Source organism: Sus scrofa, chromosome 17, assembly GCF_000003025.6.
Source record: "Sus scrofa isolate TJ Tabasco breed Duroc chromosome 17, Sscrofa11.1, whole genome shotgun sequence".
Lineage (NCBI taxonomy): Eukaryota > Metazoa > Chordata > Mammalia > Artiodactyla > Suidae > Sus > Sus scrofa.
Genome location: NC_010459.5, coordinates 18984982 through 18991899, shown reverse-complemented (window position 1 = coordinate 18991899; position 6918 = coordinate 18984982).

Below are 6918 nucleotides of genomic sequence, written 5' to 3'. Positions count from 1 at the left end.
TACAAAGCACCTCAGATGGTTCTAACAGTAGTCTAGACTGAGACCTAGGAAATAATTCAAAATTGTCCCAAGACAAAGTTATTACCAAGAAGTCCAATTTATTAGATTAAGAACATGGGAAAATTATAACATTGCTCTATCAAAAAGAACCCAAAGAAGGTAAGTTGTAATAGGTTTGATTGCTCAATCTACCAAATTTGGCTTCTGGCCCACAGTTTTGCCAAGGTCCACAAGTACTGCCCCATCACCAAATCCATTCCATCTCTGGTTCTCAATCTTGTACAAAACAATGTGCTGGAAAGCTTCTACAATCCAAGTCCATGTGCAAGCCCATGTGCAAGCCCAACAAATCAGAATCTTTATGCGTGGACGCCAAAACTCCATTTTTGTTTGTTTGGTTTTTTTAGGGCCACTCCTGCAGCATATGGAGGTTCCCAGGCTAGGGCTCAAATCAGAGCTGTAGCCACTGGCCTACGCCACAGCCACAGCAACACAGGATCTGAGCTGTGTCTGCGACCTACATCACAGCTCACGGCTATGCCAGATCCTTAACCCACTGAGCGAGGCCAGGGATTGAACCCTTGCCCTCATGGATGCTAGTCAGGTTCATTAACTGCTGAGCCATGACGGGAACTGCAAAAATCCATTTTTTAAAAACATTCTCCAGGAGACGTCAAAATGCAGCAAAGGTCAATAATGACTGTACTAATTTCTTTTCAGCCAATAGTATACTTTTCAATAACTTTTAACATCAGTGTCTTCCTCCTTTTTGGGAAACTATTATCTTAGCTTCTGGACTCCACACTTCCTCATTTTCCATTTTTTCTTCCAACTCCTATAACCATTTCCCTCATTCTCATGTGTCAGCTTCTTTTCTTTTAGATTTCTACATTATGAAAATCTTTAGACTTCAGCTCTCGAAGAGAATTATCATCTTGGTCTAGTTGATATAATTTTATTCCTATGACTCTAAATACCACTATTAAGCCAAAATCTCCTGAGTTTATATCTCTAGCCCAGATATTTATTTTTCAGCTTGTTTATCCTCTTGACTGTTTTACAGCATCCTTTTTTTTTTTTTTTTGTCTTTTTTGCCGTTTCTAGGGCTGCTCCCACGGCGTATAGAGGTTCCCAGGCTAGGGGTCCAATCGGAGCTGTAGCTGCCAGCCTACGCCAGAGCCACAGCAACTCCGGATCCGAGCCTCCTCTGGGACCTACACCATAGCTCATGGCAACGACAGATCCTTAACCCACTGAGCAAGGCCAGGGCTCAAACCCGCAACCTCATGGTTCCTAGTCAGATTCGTTAACCACTGAGCCATGACGGGAACTCCTTTTTTACAGTATTCTTTAAACATTTTCAAAAATGGCCACTTGACTTCAGATGTGTTCCTTTTAAATGCCTTCTTCACTCTCACTGTATAATACAATCTCTCCAGTTGCAGAAGCCAGAAATAGCTCTTAAAGCAGCCCTCCTCTATCCTCACCCACAAATCCAAGTCTTCATCACATCTCATCTAGTCTACCTCCAAATACGTCTGAAATTCACCCTCTTCTCGATGTCTCTACAACTAAATTAGTCATTTATTCTTGCATCATACATGGTCCTATAACCTAGAGCCTTAAAACAATAATGAATATTTGATATCTCAAATAGTTTGTAGGGGACAAGAATATGGGAGCAGTGGGAGTTCCCACTGAGGCTCAGTGGTACCAAACCTGACTAGTATCCATGAGAAACGAATCTGACTGGTATCCATGAGGTTGCAGGTTTGATCCTTGGCCTCACTCACTGGGTTAAGGATCCAGCATTGCCATGAGCTGTGGTGTAGGTCACAGATGCGCCTCAGATCCTGAGTTGCTGTGGCGGTGGTGTAGGCCTCTGGCTACAGCTCTGATTGGACCTCTAGCCTGGGAACCTCCATATGCTGTGGGTGCGGCCCTAGAAAAAAAAGTGAAGTTACCAATTAGGGTGTTGTAATAGTCTAGGTGAGAAATTATTGTAGCATATTTAGAATGTTAGCTGTTATGCCCACTGATCTCCAAATTGGCCCCAATTATCCTCTCCTGGTTTTCACATCCTGGACTAGTTTCTTCCAACATTAAACAAGGCTAATCTGTGTAGACAGTAAGGTCATACAAAAATGATGTGTTTGATTTCCATAAGTAAGCCAAAGAAAGAGTGCAGCCTCCTATTTGCTCTCTCATGGATCACTCACTTGTGGGTAGCCAGCTGCCATATTGTGAGGATGCTCAAGCAGAACCCTGGACAAGTCCTTGTGGGGAGGAACTGAAGCCTCCCACAACCAGCTCAAACTTCCTAACCATGTAAGTAAGCCACACAGGAAGCAGACCTTGTAGCTCTAGTCAAGATTTCAGATGACTGTGGCCCTGGCCTACATTTCATGCAACCACATGAGAAACCCCTGTCCAGAATCATGCAGCTAAACTACTCCCATATATTTATATCTATCTATCTCTATATATCTATAGATATATCTGTAGAGATAGATAGATATATTTTTAGGGCCACACCTGCAGCATCTGGAAGTTCCCAGGCTAGGGATCAAATCAAAGCTGCAGCTGCTGCTCCTGGCCTACCACAGCAACCACAAGCACAGCCACAACCATGCCAGATCCAAGCTGAATCTGTAGCCTACACTGCAGCTTACAGCAATGCCGGACCCTTAACCCACTGAGTGAGGCCAGGGATGGAAACTGCATCTTCGTGGATACTAGTCAGGTTCATTACTGCTGAGCCACGACAGGAAGGAACTCCTCATCACGATTTATAGTGATATTTTGTTTGTTTTATTACTATCTCCCCACTATGGTGGCAAGAACCAAGGGAACAGCAGCTCCACTTTTTTCAGCATTCTGCTCCGAGAGCCTAGGATGCAGATGGGAAAGAAGTGGATCCTCAATATTTATTGAATAAATGAATGAATGAATGAGTTGTAGTCTTTAAGAGGATTTCAGTTGAGCTCCCCAAATTTCAATTTATGTTTCCTTTCTTTTAAGCTTTGCCTATAATCTCAATGCTGGAGGTGACAAAATAGAGATGAGAAAATCAGAAATGATTTTGGAGTTTAGACAAAAAATGAAAATATGTTTCCTCTTTGTTCTGATCATTTTATGTGCCAAAATTTGAAAAGGATTAACCTTTTGGACTATTGATTTTCAGCATGAGCTATAAAAGACTTAAGAACATTTTGCTCTATTCAAAATGATTCTTACAAGTAGAAAGGATGATATAGAAAACCACCAAACATTGATGCATTTGAATCAATGAATATATTTTATATTTTTTTGTCAGGCATTTCTCACCAAATGGCTTAGATAATAGCACCGGCTCTTTGTGTGTGTGTTTGTGTGGGTGTGCGTGTCTACTCACACACATCAAATGAAGAAAATGTAAAGGGCTTACGAAGCAATGGAAAGAATTTTGTTGTCAACCAGTTTGTGCCACTGTGATTCCTTGGGTCCATATAAGGTGATGTGCTCTCATCTGCATCACAAAACACATGGCACATTTAGAAGTTAGCACAGCAAGGGTAATTTTATTTATTTATTTATTTATTTATTTATTTTATTTATTATTATTTTTTTTTGTCTTTTTGCTATTTCTTGGGCCGCTCCCGCGGCATATGGAGGTTCCCAGGCTAGGGGTCCAATCAGAGCTGTAGCCACTGGCCTAGCCAGAGCCACAGCAACGAGGGATCCGAGCCGCGTCTGCAACCTACACCACAGCTCAGGGCAACCCCGGATCGTTAACCCACTGAGCAAGGGCAGGGACCGAACCGGCAACCTCATGGTTCCTAGTCGGATTCGTTAACCACTGCGCCATGACGGGAACTCCAGCAAGGGTAATTTCAATGCTGCAGAACACACTTATCTGCTGATAAATGCTCTAGGAATACAATGTCTTTATCCTGTCAGCTCTCCATCCTACCTCACCCTCCACAAAGAAAAACCCTCGCAGGGTCATACGTTTTTGAAACGACTTGCTCCTTTCTTATTTGCCAATCATTCTGAAGAAGTAACGGATTGCAATTTTATGCATCCTGGGGCCTGGAGTGGAACTGAGACTCAAATAGGACAGGAGTGGGGCAAGGGACCCCTCTACAAGTGAACACTGATTAGAAATGTCACACAAATTGCTGGGGTTTTTTAATTCATTAACTTTTTTTCATTTTTAAAAGTTTTATTGAGGTGTAGTTGATTTACAATGTTGTAATTATTTCTGCTGTGCAGCAGTTATACATATATGCACATCCATTCTCTTTCAGAGTTTTTTCTCACATAGATTATCACAGAATATTGGGTAGCGTTCTCTGTGCTATGTAGCAGGTCCCTGTTGACCAATCATATTCTTCAGTGTGCCTATGCCAACCCCAACAAATAGCTATGTTTTGAGTGGCCAAATGGAAAGCTAACATACCAGTGGAAAGAAACAAAGAAAACACTCTAAAGAACAGGTGCAGGAGCTCAGGAGCATACCAGGGACAAATTAGCACAAGTGCAAATTTTTCTCTACACGTGACTAGGCACTAAGAGGGCACAGGCATAATTTTTAGTCTGTACAATGACTAATATTCAAATAATGCCTTTAAAAATGCCTTGCTGGAATTCCCACTGTGGCTCAGCAGTAATGACTAGTATTCTTCAAGATTCAGGTTTGATCCCTGGCCTCGCTCAGTGGGTTAAGGATCTGACATTGCTGTGAGCTGTGGTGTAGGTTGCAAGTGCTGCTCGGATCTGGTGTGGCTGTGGCTGTGGTGTAGGCCGGCAGATGAAACTCTGATTTGACCCCTAGCCTGGGAATTTCCAAATGCCTTATGTGTGGCCCTAAAAAGACAAAAAAAAAAAAAAAAAAAAAAAGCCTTGCATAAACCCTTCAGGGGGTTCAGCGCTTTAGAGGCATGAGCCACCAGTTTTCCAGGCATGGCTCTACAATAAACCTTTCTCTACTCTTACCTCAGATGTGCTGGTATGGTTCGACCTCACTGTGCATTGGGCACAGGAACTTGTATTCAGTAGCATTAACACAAACCTGTTTAATGAAAAGAGAATGTGATGGCTTATAAAGCTTAGAATTTCAAGGGGTGGACTGAGCAAGTCTGGATCAGAAACCTGAGAACAGTTCTCTCTCTGCTGTGGTTGCCGCACTCTCCTCTGGCTATTTGCTCTTTCAGCTCTGCTTTTGTGTGAGCTCCAACCTCCACCAGAATGTCCCCAAAGGCAGCAAACCTGTCCACCAACAGCTCTGGGCTTACATCCTATCCCAGAGAAAAGTGACTCTCTTCCCCAACTGTGTTGTCCAGAGGTCTGGTCAGGGAAAGGATAAAATATACTAGCTACAACTTTATAATGTGTTACTTAGAGTTCAAAATTACCTTAGAGGCAACCACTATGAGTTTGTCTCTGCTTTTTAAGACTTTTTTTTTTTTTTTTTCTTTTTAGGGCTGCACTTGCAGGATATGGAAGTGACCAGGCTAGGGGTTAAATCCAGAGCTGCAGCTGCTGGCGTACACCACAGCCACAGCACTGCCAGATCTGAGCTGCCTCTGTGAACACCACCACAGCTTGAGGCAACACTGGATCATTAACGGGGCCAGGGATTGAAGGGCTGGGGTTGGATAATTAAAGATTATCACAAGACTCCCAAGTTTCCAAGTGTATATTTAAGTAAGGTTTTAATGCAAGTAACAGATATGATATGGCAGGACAGAAAGCAAAACCTATCATATTCGGTTCTAGGACTTCTAGGCATAAGTCCCCAGGTCCTCTGTTAGTTGCTCAGGACAGGGCACACTTCAGCTTCAGATTATACACTAACAAGATACCTATGAGCCCAGGCCCATATTTGGGGGGCTCTTTTATGGCACCAGCTATGTAAAACCCAGGCTGTATAACATGTTAAACCACGTAAAAACTATCAGTCTATACATCTCTAGGAGTTCCTGTGATGGATCAGTGGGTTAAGAACCCAATTAGTATCCATGAGGATTCGGGTTTCATTCCTGGCCCCACTCAGTGGGTTAATGATCCAGTGTTGCCTCAAACTGTGGTGCAGGTCACAGAGGCAGCTCAGATCTGGTGTTGCTGTGACTGTGGTGTTGGCCCAGATGCTGTTGCTTAGTAATGATTCTGTTGATCAACCCTCCTCCTGGCTCTTAAATTATGTAACATACGGCTTTAGTTGGGATGAGTTACTGACAGATCTTTATCAGTAATCATTTGTCTGTTGATCAGCTCATTCTTTGTGCACTGATGTCACTGTTCATTTATTTATTTATTTATTTTCTTTTTTGGGCTGCACCCAAGACATATGGGAATTTCCAGGCTGAGGGTTGAATCGGAGCTCTAGCTGCCGGCCCATGCCACAGACACAGCAATACCAGATCCAAGCCACATCTGCAACCTACACCACAGCTCACATCAATGCCAGATCCTTAACCCACTGAGCAGGGCCAAGGATCAAACCCACATCCTCATGGATCCTAGTTGGGTTCGTTAACCACTGAGCCACCACAGGAACTCCTCACTGTTTACTTTTTACGAGATAAGGGAATACTGCTTATTTGACTTCCAACTCTCTTTGGAGGGGAGCACATAGGAGCCTACTTGTCCCAATAACAAAGAATATGGTAAGCTTCCAAATTCAAAGAAATGCACGTATATTTCAGATCATTATAAAAAAGTCACTAAACCTATGGAAATTAAAACATCTTTGTGTATTAATTCTTCAAAGTCTTATTTGCTGCAGATAAAAGAATAAGACCATTATTCTTAATTCTGAATAAAACACACATATATACCAATAGTACTCAACTATTTAGGATAAAAAATCTCCAGTGAGTTCCAGAATGTTAACAGAATATTTAGTTCTTCCTTACTGCTCAGATAAAATTCATG